Source organism: Schistocerca americana, chromosome 1 (genome assembly GCF_021461395.2).
Source record: "Schistocerca americana isolate TAMUIC-IGC-003095 chromosome 1, iqSchAmer2.1, whole genome shotgun sequence".
NCBI lineage: Eukaryota > Metazoa > Arthropoda > Insecta > Orthoptera > Acrididae > Schistocerca > Schistocerca americana.
This window is the reverse complement of record NC_060119.1, coordinates 596,483,981-596,500,377: the sequence shown is the minus strand read 5'-3', so window position 1 is coordinate 596,500,377 and position 16,397 is coordinate 596,483,981. Positions and strand designations below refer to the sequence as shown.

The 16,397-nt window shown below is 42.4% G+C and overlaps 1 protein-coding gene across 4 annotated transcripts in view; it reads left to right on the top strand.

The window, feature by feature from the left end:
- LOC124606932 (transcription factor cwo) overlaps positions 1-16,397 on the top strand; it is a 164,034-nt gene that overhangs the window by 90,328 nt on the left and 57,309 nt on the right. The window contains exon 1 of one of the 4 annotated variants that reach the window (XM_047139094.1): positions 7,917-8,033. The exons of the other annotated variants lie outside the window; for them this stretch is intronic. The gene's annotated coding sequence lies outside the window, so the exon portion shown is untranslated. Of the gene's footprint in view, positions 1-7,916; positions 8,034-16,397 lie in introns of those variants that run through there. 4 annotated transcript variants of the gene reach the window in all.

The window sequence follows — 16,397 nt, the reverse complement described above, 5'->3', positions numbered from 1 at the left end:
ATTCGATCCTGTACTCCTTCGTTAGTTACCTGATCTACTCGTACATTCTGCATCGTTTTTCTGTAGCGCCGTATTTAAAAAGCTCTATTATCTTCCTGTCTCTGCTGTTTACCGGCCACAAATTTATATTAGATATTAACATACTTCTCTCTTTCAGAAATTTTTTTCTAGCCATTACCTGTCTGCATTTTATATCGTCTTTACTTCTAGCGTCTCCAGTTACTTTGCTGCACAAATCGGAAAACTTGTCATTAATTTTTATGTCTTGTTTCGTAATTTAATTCCCTTGCCATCACCTGATTTAAATCCACCACACTCCGTTATCCAGGTATTACTTTTGCTAATGGTCATCCTAATACGATCGATTCATATAACTGTAGTCTAGTTCCTGTAGAAGTTGTAGATAACCTTTCGCTCCCATTATTTTGTCCCTGATAACTTAACAACTTCAATTTAACGCCACAAAACGGTCGTGCACAAATACGCTACGACAATAGTTCCTTAGTAATCTGCGTATTACGGTTCTATATTGTTAGATAATATAATCTTTGTTGGTTCTTGCGAATGGATTATCAGTCTTCGAAAAGAATTTCGTGATTCTACAACAACAAGTCCGTAGACCTAAGCATCATTCCAGTCCCCTCTTTTCGGTTTTGGAACGGCATTAGCATAGTCCTAAGAGCGTTGGAACTTTATTAGTGGTTCAAATGGCTCTGAGCACTATGGGACTTAACATCTGTGGTCGTCAGTCCCCTAGAACTTAGAACTACTTAAACCTAAGTAACCTAAGGACATCACACACATCCATGCCCGAGGCAGGATTCGAACCTGCGATCGTAGCGGTCACGCGGTTCCAGACTGAAGCGCCTAGAACCGCACGGCCACACCGGCCGGCCTTTATTAGTGGCAACTATTTATTTACAATTCATACAAAATAGATATATGGTTCACAGCTTTACTGTCCTTCAAAGTAGCTGCCAGAATTGCGTGTAACCAGTGGCCACTGATGCGGAAGCCGCAGAATACCTTTAGCAGCACCAGTTGTTTCGATAGTTCGTATGGAGCGTTCTTTTGCTCGACGAATCACTGTAACAGTTATGAAGCGAATGCCACGAACTGCTTCCTTAATCTTAGAAATAAAGTCAAAGTCACTGTGGTGTATGAACGGGGAGCATGATGGATAATACAGCATTTACAGCTCCATCGATCTAGAAAATCAGTTTCAGCTTGAACTGTATGCGCCCATCCATTTTCCTGCAAAGTGGCTGACGGGCTCTGCACAGAAAGTGTCGCCGGTTCTTCTCCAAACCTGGTCGCAGATTATACCCCAAAAATCGACAGAAATACGCCGAATTAACGGTCATCCGTTGCGAAACAGTATGCGTTGCGATAACACCATCGCAATCGCACACCAGAAAAAAAACATAACTTTCAGATTGCTGAGGTTCAGATGAAATTTTCGGTCGTCGTCATGACACGTAGTGACGTCATTTCTTTGATTTGCATTTCAATTGTGACTGGTTCGGTTTGACTAGTGCTTTATCCAGCGCTTGATGCGGCGTAAGAAAGCCTCTCCTCGCGTTCATAGCGTTGCAGATGGACGCCAGCAGCGTCGTGTCATAACCATTTCCATGTTTCCATCAAATCATGAGGAATCAATCGTCGTGGAATTTTTCTCATGCTCTGGTGTTGCCTCAGAATGAAAAGCACAGTCGTATCCGCTAGTTCTGTATCTCGGGCCATCTAACGAATCGTTTGGCGTCGGCCCTTGTCCAGTACTGTGGGAAGAGCAGAAATTTTTTCTTCATCGGCAAAGGGGCGAGCCGGCCAATGAATGCCTGCCACACTTTACCGTGCCTCGTTGACAGCTTTTACATCCACCTCGCGAGGGTTCTGTAAAGGCAATGCAGATTCTCCTCTGTCCTCTTCAACACTTTGATGACACTGTCGTGCTATACGTCCTCTGTCGCATTCAACTTCTGTCAAACTCGGCCCATCTTTGTTTCGAAAATGTGACAGCACGGGATTTTGACCGTCCAAGCTAGTGATGTATGAAGGTAGAGCCCTTTTGCGCTGAGGTGAAAGTTTTATATCACTAACGAGCGATATAAGCGCGTATCTTTGGCAGTGTTGCAAAGCTCCAAACTTCGTAGTCACGTGAGGTACCAAAGATAAACTGCTGCTCTAAGGAGCCAATCTTGCAGATAATCAGTACATGTCTGAAACTTGCTGGCAGCTTAGATCTTTGTGCCAGGTCGGGACTCTAACCCGGAGCCTTGCCTTTCACGCGCAGTGCTCATACCGTCTGAGTGCTCCAGATACAACTCGCAGCTCTCCCTCACAGCTTCACTTCCGCCAGTACCTCAACTCCTACGTTATAAATCCCACCTAAGTTCTCCTGCGTACATTACTGGATTACCTCACCTGGAAGAAAGGATATTGCGGATAAGCAATCCCATAGGCTGTGGCTGAGCCATTTTCCTGCAATATCCTTCCTTCTGGGAGTGCTAGTCGAGCGAAGTATGCAGGAGACGTTTGGATGGTGGGCAGCACGGAAGCTGTGGGGGCGGATCGTGAGCCTTGCCTAGTAGTTCACTCGGTAAGAGCGTTGCCTGTGAAAAACAAGATTCCGATTTCGAATATCAGTCCGGCACATAGTTTTAATCCGACAGGAAGTTCCAGACCAGCACAAACTGGGGTACCTGTCCCGGGAGGCAATTTCAGGGGGATCACGGCCAAATTCATATTCTTGAAGGAAAAAACCTTGTTTCACAACGCGCCTTGCATCCAGCGCACGTTGGTCTATCGATTATCCACATGATTTTGAGACGCATCGCTGTTGGTTTTTGAACATTGTAATTGATTTCTGAACCAAGCGTAAGTTGATTTTTGAATGCATACCTAGGCGTACGCGGTGTCTATGCCAGCGGAATCCCCGTCGCATCTACAAATAAAATAAATAAATAAATAAAAAATAACTTTCCCGTGGGCAAAAGGGGACGGGGCTACACGAGTTCAGCCGAATAAACAGAACGGGTGAATGCCAATCGCTGTTTATGTGGTTGACTAGGTGTGCTAATGATCAGCGTTGTTTTAATTATTAGCGAATAGATTCAGACTACCAGAGTGAAAATAAACGACTAAACGGAATAACAGGTAAGAACGATTACATACTAATCTTCTTAGTGTATCCAAGAAAATGAAATTTTGACAGAAAATTTTTGCCAGATGGCTAGGCTACCGAGGGCCAGTTGTACAGTCCACAGATAGCAGCCTCTTAAAAGTTCTATTCTCGGAATAACGCGGAAAAGCGCTTTGTATGAACACGTAACAACGCCTAACCGGAGAATAAACGCTGGATAACTAAACTGGTGATTCTGGCACGGTTAGTGAAGTTACCCAGAGAATAAGTTTTTGACTATGCCAGGAATAGTTACGGAATTAGTAATGACATGATTGTGTGTAAGAATGAGGAAGGAGAAGAAATGGCAACATCACACAAATTATATGGAAGAATATGACTATTCCAAATTTATCTAAAAATTACGTACTACTACTTTTCGATTTCATACTTGAGAAGAGTTATTTTTTAACTTACTTTGATTGTAAAGACTGTGTAGTTATACGACCGCGTGTGATAGGAGCAGCAAACTGAGCACACGCTAAATTAAATGTGGGAGGGCTAAAAAAACTGACAGTAACTCGACTGGATGACTTACGTAGAAAGAATTGTTTGGTATAGAATGAATGTGCGTCACTGCGAATTACTATACGACGATAAATTCAATAGTATAAGTCAACGTTAAAGCTGTTCTCAGTTCACGATTTCCTTTAATTGATAATGTATCATTTAAAATAATATCAACAAAAGCAAAACGAGGATAATGGAATGTAGTCGAATTAAATCGGGTGATGCTGAGGGAATTAGATTAGGAAATGAGACACTTAAAGTAGTAAAGGAGTTTTGCTATTTGGGGAGCAAAATAACTGATGATGGTCGAAATAGAGAGGGTATAAAATGTAGACTGGCAATGGCAAGGAAAGCGTTTCTGAAGAAGAGAAATTTGTTAACATCGAGTATTGATTTAAGTGTCAGGAAGTCGTTTCTGAAAGTATTTGTATGGAGTGTAGCCATGTATGGAAGTGAAACATGGACGATAAATAGTTTAGACAAGAAGAGAATAGAAGCTTTAAAAATGTGGTGTTACAGAAGAATGCTGAAGATTAGATGGGTAGATCTCATTACTAATGAGGAAGTACTGAATAAAACTGAGGAGAAGAGAAATTTGTGGTACAACTTGACTAGAAGAAGGGATTGGGTGATAGGACATGTTCTGAGGCACCAAGGGATCACCAATTTAGTACTGGAGGGCAGCGTGGAGGGTAAAAATCGTAGAGGGATACCAAAAGATGAATACACTAAACAGATTCAGAAGGATGTAGGTTGCAGTAGGCACTGGGAGATGAAGAAGCTTGCACAGGATAGAGCTGCATCAAACCAGTCTCAGGACTGAAGACCACAACAACAACATAGATCACACCTGGGATGAGGACTTCGATTGTGATCCGATGACGGCAGATGGGTTATGCTGCCTGGGAAACAGTAGATGTACTGATGGCGGTTTCTTCTCCATGGATTTTAATACCTACTCCCAATTTTTCTTTTGTTTCCTTTACTGCTCTCTCTCTCTCTCTCTCTCTCTCTCTCTCTCTCTCTCTCTCTCTATGAGAAAGGATGCGTGGCTGCCGGGAAGCTTCGGCATTGCATTACTTTATTCACAGATCTAAGTCAGGGTATTATTAGTCGAACTTAGTGAAGTCATGTGACAAATTAAGGCTATCCATCGCCATATTCCATGAGTCATTAAGCATTAAAATAATCTGAGTATAAACGCTAAAATTTAGCAGTATGCAATTCATAATTTTGACAGTTTTTCTCATGTCGCCTAATAGTATGTATTTTAATACAGCTTACAAATATATTTTGATTTCTGTGCAACTGAGACGTGGAAAATGAAGGATAATTTTAACGTTTGACTTAGTAGGTTGATCCAGAATTATTTCACAGAACGAATTAAAAAAGAAAGACTGCAGAACTGAAAATGCCATCGTTTGTGCCAAGTGCAGAAAGAGAGAAGAAGAATCTCTGAAGATAGCTGATACTTTTCTCAGAGTGGTATTTATTCTCGGTGCAGCAATGCCTCGCTTTATATTGGTTACTGACGATGACGGCAATAATAAGAGATGACGTGGTGAAATATGGAGATGCCCGACGCGCATCGTTTGTTAACAGCATGACCTTGTGTGGTGTGGGTACGGACGTTATAAAAATAGGGACGTCGCGGCGTGCGAGCAGCAGGTGCATTATGCGCGAGCGGAGCTATGCATGAGATTCGGCGCGCCTGCACCTGCGACGCGAGCGGTCACGTGGCTTTAGGCTCTCACGTGACTCCTGCGCCCCCCCCCCCCCCCCACCCCCGCACCAATGCATACTTGGGTCTTCCTGGCACCGCCCAACGAGCGGCACGCGGCCGCGCGTGCTGGACTTCGCACTTGTGCCACCGCTGGCGTTTATAATCGCCTCGCCTCGTTGTGTATGCGGCAGCTAACGCAGATGGGCGTCCCTAGTTGAATACGTGAAGGGCATAGTCAGCTGCGTCTTTTTTATTCCAGGCCATTGTACCTCCAGCTTCTTCTTTTAAGATCATCTTGCTGATACGAAAGCTCGCTTTTTATTTAGTTTAACATTGTTAAAGTTGAAGAACTTAAGTTCGATGATGATATTCCCACTTTTTATAATAATATGTTCATTGTGGCCAAATAGCCATACAAGTTCAAAGTACAATTATAATCACACACAAAATTATAAATTTTACATATTGTTGTTTACATAATCACTTATTGACGTGTCCTTTTAGTACAGATTTCTATATGGGAATGTTTGCATATTCGATGACACAGTTGACACTGACACATTACGTTTGTTTAATGATATGAAGTGTTATTGCAAATAAGGTGGTAGAAACCATGGACTGCCATTCTGATGGTCACGAGTCTCATTTCAAAGTTTTCCTTTGTCTTTCTTAGGTCGGTCATGGCGCCTGTGCTGTAAAACTCTGGAAGTATGTCTTCCCTTTTCTCCTCCAATGTGTTTAATAGGCTTTCCGAAGTGCTGGTGTTGGGTAGCACCAGGTTTGTACGTAGGTCTTCAATGAGGAAGTGTTCTCTCGCCAGCAGGTACACAAGTCTGGATCGTGCCGTTTTGGACACTCCGATGGCCTTTTTTTTATGAGGGATGCCAACGAACCTTCTAGTGTCGTTAGATTTTTCACTGTGAGATGTAATCCAACGATTTCTGTTCCGTACGGCAGTATTTGCGAGATTTTAGCTCTGAAGTGTCATTGCTGTTTCTAGGCTGAGCGATCTGATGTGTTCTATTTCATGGATAGCCCTTATTGTTTGCTTTGCTTTCTCTGTTATATGTTTTGTGATACATTTTGCACTTGTTTGTATCGTAACCCCTAGATACTCGAAGTCTGGTACGTTTTTCAGTATTTTCTCCCGTGTGAAGATTTCAGCCGATGTACGTGCTCTTCCTCCATTTTTGAGTTCAATCATTTCTGTTTTGCCACATTTATTTCGAAACCGTTGGTTGGTTGGTTTCTTTGGGGGAGGGGACCAAATGCGAGGTCATCGGTTCCATCGGATTGCGGAAGAGCGGGGAAGGAAGTCGACTGTACCCCGTTTCAAAGAAATCTTCCTGGCATTTGCATGAAGCGATTTAAGGAAATCACGGAAAACCTAAATCAGTATGGCCGGGCGCCGGTTTGAACCGTCTTCCTTCCGAATGCGAGTTCCGTGTGTTAACCACTGCGCCACCTCGCTCGGTATTTCGAAACCGTGTTCGACGCACCAATCTTCCATATCATTTGTCGTTTCTTGCAGCTTTACAATGTCCTTTGAGCCTATTACAATATCGTCTGCATATGCGTATGAGATTACATCCTCTCATTGAGGTATTCTTAGTTTCTTGCTCTGCAAGGATAAATAACGGAGCACTCGGTGGGTCTTCCTGAAGTACTCAGTTTGTTTTGAGTATCGGCTCTGATAGGGAGAGGTTATCCGCGATACTTATTTCGTTCCACCTCAGTATTGCACTTATTGTTCGTGACCAAATGTTGTTTTCACCTAGGGTTTCCTTTAGATTTTTTTTTTGTCACCAACTTTCGGTTTATAAAGTCAAAGGCTTTTGCGAAGTCTATAATACTATATAAAGCTCCTCTCTCGCTTCAAGGGCTTCCCATACGCTGTTTCACAGGAGTTCTATTGCGATCAGAGTTTACCTTCCTTCCCCAAATTCCATTTGGCTTTCGATTTTTCTCGTCGATTGTTTGCTTCATTCTTTCCGTTATTATTTTTGTGAGTGTTTTGAAAGGTATGTTTTCTAGTGCTGTGCTTCTGTATTTTGTAGGGTCGTCGGCGTCCCCTTTCTCTTTATATAGCACTTTTCTTATTGGTTGTCTCCACTGTTCTGGAATGGAGGCTGTGTTAGCATTTGGGCTGTGTCTTTTAAATGTTCGGTCCGGCACACAGTTTTAATCCGCCATGAAGTTCACATCAGCGCACACTCCGCTGCAGAGTAAAAATTTCATTCTGGATTCCCTATACAGTTTGTCAGGGCCTACAGCTTTTTTCTTCTTGGTACTGTTAATGGCGTCTTTAACTACTTCTGTGGTCAACGGGACTCATTTCGTAGTTGTTTATAGCGATGTCTTCTGTTTGCACTCTGGTCAGTCTTTGCAACCATTTATGAAGTTCGTTGACAGTATTTGAACTGCTGAACCTCTTGGGGAAAAATGTTAATTATTGCTTCGTATTTCTTTTCAGAAAACCATATTTATGGTCAGTGTAGAAACCAGACGAAATTCATTTGCAGACCAACATTTATTGAGAAAAGTTGATAATGCTTGTAAACATAAATACCAGGGGAAGTACTAGGTAAAGACTTTGGATTACACAAAGAAGATAATAAAGTAAGAATGCCAAAACTAGTAGTTATGTCCGAGATAATTTAAGTTATTTATAATATCAATAACAGAATGGTGCATTACCACACAGTAACCAATCTAGTGGGTCTTAATACCGTTGCCTGCATTTTCTCGATGATATAAGGGAAAAAACAAAGCAGGGAGAGAAAGCATTTAAGAAAAATTTAATGATAGAAGAGAAAAAGTAAGTTCACAAGCAGCGGTAATGAAGATGTTTTCAGGTATTACTTATTAAGATACCGTAAAAAAGATGAGTTAAATCGTTTGGCCAAGTAGTGCTTGACAAAACGTGACGCACCAAACGAACTGCTAATCATGTTTGTTGTTGTTGTTGTCTTCAGTCCAGAGACTTGTTTGATGCAGCTCTCCATGCTATTCTGAACTGTGCAAGCTTCATCATCTCCAAGTAACTACTGCAATCGACATCCTTCTGAATGTACTTAGAATATTCATCTCTTGATCTCCCTCTACGATTTTTACCCTCCATGCTGCTCTCCAGTACTAAATTGGTGATCACTTGATGCCTCAGAACATGTCCTACTAACCGATCCCTTCTTATAGTCAAGTGCCACAAATTCCTCTTCTCCCCAATTCGATTCAGTACCTCCTCATTAGTTATGTGATCTACCCATCTAATCTTCAGCATTCTTCTGTAGCACCACATTTCGAAAGCTTCTATTCTCTTCTTGTCTAAAATATTTATTGTCTATGTTTCACTTCCATACAGGCCTACACTCCACACAAATATTTTCAGAAAGGACTTCCTGACACATAAATCTACACTCGATGTCAACAAATTTCTCTTCTTCAGAAACGCTCTCCTTGCCATTGCCGGTCTGTATTTTATATCTTCTCTACTTCAACCATCATCAGTTATTTTGTTCCCAAAATAGCAAAACTTGTCTACTACTTTAAGTGTCTCATTTCCTAATCTAATTCCCTCAGCATCGCCTGATTTAATTCGACTATATTTCATTATCCTCGTTTTGCTTTGGTTGATGTTCATGTTATATCCTCCTTTCAAGACACTGTCCATTCCGTTCAACTGCTCTTCCAGGTCCTTTGCTGTCTCTGACAGAATTACAATGCCGTCGGCACACCTCAAAGTTTTTATTTCTTCTCCATGGATTTTAATTCGTACTCCAAATTTTTCTTTTGTTTTCTTTACTGCTTGCGCAATATACAGGTTGAATAACATCGGAGATAGGCTGCAACCCTGTCTCACTCCCTTCCCAACCCCTGCTTCCCTTTCATGCCATCTGGTTTCTGTACAGATTGTAAATAGCCTTTCGCTCCTTGTTTTTCACCCCTGCCACCTTCAGACTTTGAAAGAGAGTATTTCAATCAACATTGTCAAAAGCTTTCTCTAAGACGACAAATGCTAGAAACTTAGTTTTGCCTTTCCTAAATCTGTCTTCTAAGATAAGTCGTACGGTCAGTATTGCCTCACGTGTGCCAACATTTCTACGGAATCCAAACTGATCTTCCCCGAGGTCGGCTTCTACCAGTTTTTCCATTCGTGTTTGTATTTTACAGCCGTGACTTATTAAACTGATAGTTCGGTAAATCTCACACCTCTCAAAACCTGCTTTCTTTGGGGTTGGAATTATTATGTTTTTCTTGAAGTCTGAAGTTGTTTCTCCTGTCTCATACATCTTGCTCACCAGATGATAGAGTTTTGTCAGGGCTGGCTCTCCCAAGGTTTTCACTAGCTCTAATGGAATGTTGTCTACCCCGGGGTCTTGTTTAGACTTAGGTCTTACAGTGTGTTCTGTCAAATTCTTCACGCAGTATCATATCCCTCTTTTCGTCTACGTCCTCTTCTACTTCCATAATATTGCCCACAAATACATCACCCTTTAAGTGTCTCATTTCCTAATCTAATTCCTTCAGCATCACCCAACTTAATTCGACTACATTCCATTATCCTCGTTTTGCTTTTGTTGATGTTCATCTTATATCCTCCTTTCAAGACACTGTCCATTCCGTTCAATTGCTCTTCCAACTCCTTTGCTGTCTCTGATAGAATTACAATGTCATCGGCGAACCTCAAAGTTTTTTTTTTCTTCTCCGAATTTTTCTTTTGTTTCCTTTACTGCTTGCTCAATATACAGATTGAATAACATCGGGGAGAGGCTACAACCCTGTCTTACTCCCTTCCCAACCACTGCTTCCCTTTCAAGCCCCTCGACTCTTATAACTGCCATCTGGTTTCTGTACAAATTGTAAATAGCCTTTTGCTCCCTATATTTTACCCCTACCACCTTTAGAATTTGAAAGAGAGTATTCCAGTCAACATTGTCAAAAGCTTTCTCTAAGTCTACAAATGCTAGTATCGTAGGTTTGCCCTTTCCTTAATCTTTCTTCTAGGGTAAGTCGTAAGGTCATTATTGCCTCACGTGTTCCAACATTTCTACGGAATCCAAACTGATCTTCCCCAAGGTCGGCTTCTACCAGTTTTTCCATTCGTCTGTAAAGAATTCGCGTTAGTATTTTGCAGCTGTGACTTATTAAACTGATAGTTCGGTAATTTTCACATCTGTCAACACCTGCTTTCTTTGGGATTGGAATTATTATATTCTTCTTGAAGTCTGAGGGTATTTCGCCTGTCTCATACATCTGCTCACCAGATGGTAGAGTTTTGTCAGGACTGGCTCTCCCAATACCGTCAGTAGTTCTAATGGAATGTTGTCTACTCCCGGGGGCTTGTTTCGACTCAGGTCTTTCAGTGCTCTGTCAAACTCTTCACGCAATATCGTATCTCCCATTTCATCTTCATCTGCATCCTCTTCCATTTCCATTATATTGTCTTCAAGAATATCGCCCTTGTAGAGGCCCTCTATATACTCCTTTCACCTTTCTGCCTTCACTTCTTTGCTTAGAACAAATGGCTCTCTTTTCTCCAAAGGTCTCCTGTAAGCAGTATCTATCTTACCCCTAGTGACATATGCCTCTACATCCTTACATTTGTCCTCTAGCCATCCCTGCTTAGTCATTTTGCACTACCTGTCGATCTCATTTTTGAGACGTTTGTATTCCTTTTTGCATGTTTCATTTACTACATTTTTATATTTTCTCCTTTCATCAATTAAATTCAATATCTCTTCTGTTACCCAAGGATTTCCGCTAGCTCTCGTCTTTCTACCTACTTGATCCTTTGCTGCCTTCACTATTTCATCTCTCAAAGCTACCTGTTCTTCTTTTACTGTATTTCTTTCCTCTGTTCTTGTCAATTGTTCCCTAATGCTCTTTCTGAAACTCTCTACAACCTCTGGTTCTTTCAGTTTATCCAGGCCCCATCTCCTTAAATTCCCATCTTTTTGCAGATTCTTCAGTTGTAATCTACAGTTCATAACCAATAGATTGTGGTCGGAGTCCACATCTGCCACTAGAAATGTCTTACAATTTAAAACCTGGTTTCAAAATCTCTGCCTTACCATTGTAGTATAATATATCTCAAACCTTCCAGTGTCTCCAGGCCTCTTCCACGTATACAACCTTCTTTCATGATTCTTAAACCAAATATTAGCTATGATTAAGTTGTGCTCTATGCTAAATACTCCCTGGCTTCTTCCTCTTTCATTCCTTATCCCCATTCCATTATCACCTACTACTTTTCGTTCTCCTACTATCGAATTGCAGTCCCCCATTACTTTTAAATTTTCATCTCCCTTCACTATCTGATTGATTTCTTTTATCTCATCATACATTTCTTCAATCTCTTCGTCATCTGCAGATCTACTTGGCAAATAAACTTGTACTACTGTGGTAGGCCTGGGCTTCGTGTCTACATTGGCTACAATAATGCGTTCACTATGCTGTTCGTAGTAGCTGACCCGCGCTCCTATTTTTTTTATTCATTATTAAACCTACTCTTGCATTACCCCTATTTGATTTTGTATTTATAACCCTGTATTCACCTGACCAGAAGTCTTGTGCCTCCTGCCACCGAACTTCACTCATGAAATTACAATGACATCCTGATCTTTAGCTGCTTACCGGCGTTGATAAATATAAACGCAGGCAGTTGAAAATGTGTGCACCGACCGGGACTCCCTGTTTACTTGGCGGACGCTCTATCCGTCTAAGCCATCGAGGACACAGCGGATAGCGCGACTGCAGGGATCTGTGACACGCTCCACGTGAGACCCACAGTTCCACCTTACTGTCCACACACTACATTTGTAGTGCCCCTGCCCACTATACTCATTACTCGCGGCAGTCAGTCTACCGAATCCCGTACGAGTTAGGGCAATGTGAGTGCATCCGCACTCAGGAAGATCATTGGCCAGTAAGCCTTTCTATTTGAAGATGGTATCTGTTCTTTCTTTCATATGAACTTCACTCATTCCTAGTATTTCTAAATTTAACCTATCCATTTCCCTTTTTAAATTTTCTAACCTACCTACCCGATTAAGGGTTCTGACATTCCACGCTCCTATCCGCCGAACGCCAGTTTTCTTTCTCCTGATAACGACGTCATCCGGAGTAGGCCCCGCCCGGATATCCGAATGGGGGACTATTTTACCTCCGGAATATTTTACCCAAGAGGACACCATAATCATTTAATCGTACTGTAAAGCTGCATGCCCTCGGGCAAAATTACGGCTGTAGTTTCCCCTTGCTTTCAGCCGTTCGCAGTACCAGTACAGCAAGGCCGTTTTGGTTTATGCTACAAGGCCAGATCAGTCAATCATCCAGACTGTTGCCCCTGCAAATACTGAAAAGGCTGCTGCCCCTTTTCAGGAACCACACGTTTGCCTGGCCTCTCAACAGATACCCCTCCGTTGTGGTTGCAGATACGATACAGCTATCTGTATCGCTGAGACACACAAGCCTCCCCACCAGCAGCAAGGTTCCTGGTTTATTTGGAGAGGAAATCATGTTTACAGGAGTGAAAAGTATAGTAATATAGTTTTGGGGGAAATGGCCTAGCTTAATGAAAGATCACTATTGATGGGAGAACATTCACATTTCCAGTATGTTGGGTCAGACATTAGTTATACTATAGTCCTGATAAGCCACAGGACGAACACTTGCTGGACATGGGACGTCTTATGACATTATAGCAAGAATGTTTCATAATGAAATTTTACAAGTGTTGAACATATGGGGGTTAGAATGCTTGACTCCAAAGGAAAAAGCCCTAAACCAAAAACAAACATCTGAAAGAGTTCCTTAGGTCGAAATTGATGAAACTGAAAAAGGGTGACCCTTTCTAAACTTGTCAAGTCAGAAGAACAACGCGAACATGAGGAGGAACATGGACAACAGAACACGAAGAACACTCTGCCAATAGCGAGTTTCACCTTAATTCCTCCACGCCTAAGGCTAGAGTAACGTAAGTCATTACAGCATCATCCGGTGTCGTCATCAGCATTATCGTCACAGCACATTGCATAATGGAGACGGAGTGAGGTGTCGCAGTGGTTAGGACACTGGACCCGCTTTCGGCAGGAGTGGGGTTCTAATCCCCTTCCGGCTGTTCACATTTAAGTGTGTCCTAAATCGACGAATGCAAATGTCGGAATGAGCCAGCCGATATTCTTCCCACTACTCAATCTCTCCTAGCACCGTCTTAAATAACTTCGGTGTCGACAGAGCATTAAACTGTAGACTACCATCCGGTGTTTTTTTTTTTTTTTATTATCTCATTCGCCAAGTTTGGCATTCTCTGGTTAAGGCTCTTTTTCACCATTCTTTTAATTTTACAGTATCGAATTTATCCTGGTGTCGTCTGTTAGTTTGCATTTTCTTGCTCTTTGAGCTTTTGCCCAGTCGCAGTTACCTCTAAACCATCCCTTATTACGCAAGGTTTTTTCATCGAATGTCCTTATTCATTACATTTATTACCTTTGATTGTCCTCAGAAACTGCCTTCCTTTACTCATCTCCTCCTCCATAATTTTGCTCTCCGAATTGTTTACGGTTCAGCACCGCAAAAGTTCACACTCCAAACGAAACATTCAACTAATCCTTTTCGTGGCTGCTTACCCAAAGATCTTCAGAAGTTTATTCTATGAAAACGATATCTTTGGCGTAGCTCCTGTTTTTAAATAATAATAATATTAATGATCATATTTGTATAAAGTAAGAGAAAGCTGTCCACAAACCAAAGATTGGTTTGAATACAACTGTGTTTTATATCATTCGTGCACACCAAGACGACTCGTGGCTCACGGGCTCTTAGAAGTAGCTGAATCGATAGAAATTAAATTACATCAAAAGTTTTTGATTGCTTTCTGATAGTTGCCTACGTTAACTAGCAGACATTATTGTGTTTAAGGCATCTAAAACTACCCAACCTAAGCTACACGCGGAGTTTACAATCGCTGAAACGTTGAACGTACTTGAGTTTGAAATCACTTATATAATGTTACATACATTAAACATTATGTCGCCTGCTATCTAAAGTGGGTAGCTATCCTAAAGCATTCAACGTCTATTAACGTATGTTGGATTCTTTCGTTTCACTACTTCCATCAGTCACCTCGTCGAGAATGGTGGCATTGCCCTTTCGAAAGCGGTAAGCCATTGACAGTCTCCCATTTGCCATCCTCCGACCTTTGAACTGATTTACGCAGCCAAAGAAAGAAAGAAAGAAAGAGAGAGAGAGAGAGAGAGAGAGAGAGAGAGGGGGGGGGGGGGAGAGGGGGCGGGGGGGTGAGGGGCGGAAACTAGTTTAACCTAGATTCCGGACCCCAGTAACCCTACACATTTTTCACATTAACGCCACTGCGAAAGACACCGAGGACACATTAGTAAACACTGATAGAGTAATACTAATGTTGTCCTTATTACTGAAAACAAGGATAACAATGAAGTTTTTTGTAATAATGGCAATAGTAATGTTATTATTGAGAAAAGGTTAGCAATGAATGATTCAAAGAACAACTACATAGGCTCAGTTGCGCAGAAGTATCACGTTCATGCAATAGTTGGAGGTGACTTTAGTCTAGCGAGTACAGACTGAGAGGTCTAAGGATTCGTTACAGGTCGAACGAGCAGTCTTGCGAAGTACTTCCGAACGCTTTCTCCGGAAACATTGTAGATTTCTTTAATGTCTCCTCTTTTCAAATTACAGATTACACAGTTTAAAATATGATCCATAGTTGGAAGTTCACCGCTCTCCGAAAGCTGTCCTGAACAATTAGTCCGACACCCTACACACTTTGGGCTGGCCGGTGTGGCCGAGCGGTTCTAGGCGCGTCAATCTGGAACCGCGCGGCCGCTACGGTCGCAGGTTCGAATCCTGTCTCGGGCATGAATGTGTGTGATGTCCTTTGGTTAGTTAGGTTTAAGTAATTCTAAGTCTAGGGGACTGATGACCTCAGATGTTAAGTCCCATAGTGCTCAGAGCCATTTGAACCATTTGAACCCTACACACTTTGGAAATATACTGTCCAGGCACATAAATGTGATCACCTGACAAAAGCCGGTATAACCACCATTTGTAGCGCGGACGTGCGTGAAGAGAATCAGTGAGATGGAAGATACCGACAGGGATGTGGAGCCGTGCCAATTCCAGTGCTGTGACCAGCTGCTCTAGTGTTTAGGTTTCTCATTTGAGGATCCATTGCGGGGAACAGCCCGATCAAGGTGGTCCTACAAATTCCCGATTGAGTTAAAATTCGGGGAGTCTGGTGGCAAGGGGAGTACGATAAATTCATCCTGGTACTCTTCGAACCACGCACATACACTGGGAGGTCTGTGGCACTTTCCTTGTCCTGCTGGTAGATGCCAAAGTGCCGAGGAGAAAATAAACTGTGGATATGGTCACCAAGAATAGATGCATAATTGTGTTGATTCATTGTGCCTCCCACGGAATGCTACGAAAAGATTCCCCATCCTTCTCCGGCCTGGACCCTTCCTACGATTGTTGCTGGGTGTTTGCTTTCAGACGTTTCACGCCGCGCACACCAACGGTCTCAGTTCGATGGAGCATAAAACGTGATTCGTCTGAACAGATTACTTGTCGTCAGTGGACGTCCAGTTGTGCTATACGGGTACAAATTCCAGCCTTCGTCGCTGATGAACAGCAGTCTTCACGGGTGCATGAAACTGGCGCCTGCTGTGGAGGACCATATGCAACAACGTTCGCTGAACGGTCGTTGAGGAGAGTCTGTTGGTAGTCGCTTGGTTCATCTCGTGGTCAGTTGTTCAGCTGTTGCAACTCTTTTGCCCCGTACGTATCTCCGCAGCCGTTGTTCACCCCTGTCATCTATGGCCCATGGCGCATCACAGTTGCCGGCGCCGGTTTTGGATAACGCCATGTTGTCATGCACGGTGTGCCCTAACCGCGGCGGCACGCACGCTGTTTACAAACTGTAGCCGTTTCGGAAATGGTTCC